The 2,500-nt window shown below is 43.6% G+C and overlaps 2 protein-coding genes across 2 annotated transcripts in view; one reads left to right on the top strand and one right to left on the bottom strand.

Annotated features, from left to right (window-relative positions):
* Positions 1-2,201, bottom strand: part of slc30a4 (solute carrier family 30 member 4) — a 9,538-nt gene extending 7,337 nt beyond the window's left edge. The window contains exon 1 of the mRNA XM_053679307.1: positions 2,004-2,201. The gene's annotated coding sequence lies outside the window, so the exon portion shown is untranslated. The remainder of the gene's footprint in view (positions 1-2,003) is intronic.
* Positions 2,202-2,408: 207 nt separating this feature from the next.
* Positions 2,409-2,500, top strand: part of bloc1s6 (biogenesis of lysosomal organelles complex-1, subunit 6, pallidin) — a 3,661-nt gene continuing 3,569 nt past the window's right edge. The window contains exon 1 of the mRNA XM_017466112.3: positions 2,409-2,500. This exon is cut by the window's right edge and continues 140 nt beyond it. The gene's annotated coding sequence lies outside the window, so the exon portion shown is untranslated.

Genomic DNA, 2,500 nt, shown 5'->3' with positions numbered 1-2,500 from the left:
AGTGTTCTCTGAAACTCAGTACTGTGACTCATGTGGAGTTTCATCATCTTCAGTTATTTTTGACTGTTTGTGATCTGTGGTCTCAGGTTCGTCCTGAGGTATGTGGAAGAACGAGAAACCTGTGCGCTTCCTGAGGTTACAGCAGGGATTTTTCTGTGTTGGAGGTATTTCCGTTCTGATTCTGTTGCATGTGAACGCAGTGTTTAACACAGATATTTTACTCGACACGCAGGACTTTTTCAGGGTCGATTAAACAGAGTGTTACCAGTTTGGTAGTTTAAGTAGAAAGATATAAAGAAGAACAACAGGGCGTTCCTCAGGGTTCTGATATAGGCCCACTATTATTCTGCATTCATTTCCATATATGGGCGTATACGTCATACAAATGGTGCTGACGTTCACCTCTATTCTGATGAGACACAGATACAGGATGTAGGACAGGGATCGGGACTGAAACGTCCCCAGAACAGAACCGTGAGAGACGAACAGAACCGTGAGAGACGAACAGAACCGTGAGAGACGAACAGAAGCTGTAAATTGTACATTGTGATGAATCAGAAAGACGTTTAGTCCGTCCTCAGTGAGGTCGGTGTGGATTTCACTCTGAGGCTTTGACGGATTTTCTGTAAAACCAAAAGCTACAGTGAAGGACCTGAGTGAAACCCTCCACGCTGGTTGATCATTTGATTCCCGTCGCCTGAGAAACAGCCGAGCGCTACGCCACACGACTCGCACCGTGGAGATCGGACCTGCGTGTTGTAGCATGTTTCTGTCCTGCTGCGTGTTCAGAATGCAGCGGAATAAGGAGATAAGAAGCTCCAGCGAGAGCTCTCAAACACAACACACACAACCACGCTGCTCGTTACTAAACAGCGGTGAAGCTACGTTCTGTTCTGTGTGGAGGTGGGACGTGTGATGTTTGGTGCTGATGATGTGTAAAGTGGTTTTATCTCAGCTCTCTCTCTCCTGAAGCAACAGAACTCCTGCTGTTCATCTTGATCATCAGTACTCCACACACATCTGTACTCCACACATCTGTACTCCCTACATTCAGTACTCCACACACATCTGTACTCCCCACATCTGTACTCCCTACATTCAGTACTCCACACACATCTGTACTCCCCACATCTGTACTCCCTACATTCAGTACTCCACACACATCTGTACTCCCTACATTCAGTACTCCACACACATCTGTACTCCCTACATTCAGTACTCCACACACACATCTGTACTCCCTACATTCAGTACTCCACACACATCTGTACTCCCTACATTCAGTATTCTGCCCACATCAGTACTCCATATGATTCAGTATTCTGCACATCAGTACTATGCACACGCCAGTACTGCCGATATTTAGTACTCCACACACATCAGTACTCAGTATTCAGTACACGTCAGTACTCTGTGCATGTGAGTGTACTCCCTACATTCAGTAGTCCACACATATGAGTAATAGTCTGTCCAGTTGGGTATTCCTTACACTTTCAGTACACTTTCAACAACATTCCCTTACTCTTCAGCGATATTTCCTACTCTTCAGCGACATTCAGCAAAACATTTTTAGGTACATTCACAAGTATGTTTATTCTTCACAGACTAAAAAGATCCCTAATTTCACACGTATTTTATCTTTAAAAAACTATTGTTAAATAGCAGCACATCTGTCAGTCAGACATTCCGTGTTAGTATCGCGATATCTGTTGTACACTGAGCTTCAATCAGTGATACCGTGTGGTATCGCGATATCTGGAAAGGACAATAAAATTAGCACCTCGCTAACAACGGAACAGTTTCATTGTCTTACGAAGTAACTCCGGTGTATTCTTTTATCTTATTCCTTTAGTAAAATCAAGACTTTGAACGTAAACTCTGATAATTATTTGACATGAAGCGCCAGGTGAGATAAATCCCATTACTCAGAGTGAAATGAACGTGAAGTCAGTATCGCTATTTGACAGGCGCGAGGCCAAACACACAGTATACACTATACTCACCGCCCGCTTCTCATTGCTGGAGGTTAAAATAATTCGTCCTGAGATGAACCTAAATGAATGGAAACGCCGCCATGTTACACTCCAGTATTACTAACACATATTTACAGAAACGAGCTGTACAAAGTTGGCGATAGCTCTCTCGTTTTGGCAGCTTATTTGCATCACAACAGGTCACGAGGTACTTTTTTCCCTACCCGTTTTTTCACTAAAACCCCGCCCTCTTGCGCTGGGATTGGCTCGCCGTTTCCCGCCTCCTTCGTTGGATTGGCGCGCGCGGATCTTACCTTGCCCGCTGATTGGACAGTGACGCTAATATATTAGGAGTAGCTCACAGCCGTAAGTCACTCAGTGATAACTGGTGAAAATAAGTAAACAGTAAATAACATTTAATATATATATGTTTTTTGTTTCTTTGCTTTTTTTTAACGACATTTTCCTTAGAAAAGAGTCGGTACTATTCTTCCATGCTAAATCGTCATCGTGGTCACATGATGAAC

Source organism: Ictalurus punctatus, unplaced genomic scaffold, assembly GCF_001660625.3.
Source record: "Ictalurus punctatus breed USDA103 unplaced genomic scaffold, Coco_2.0 tig00006747, whole genome shotgun sequence".
Lineage (NCBI taxonomy): Eukaryota > Metazoa > Chordata > Actinopteri > Siluriformes > Ictaluridae > Ictalurus > Ictalurus punctatus.
This window is presented reverse-complemented; position numbering and strand designations above follow the sequence as displayed.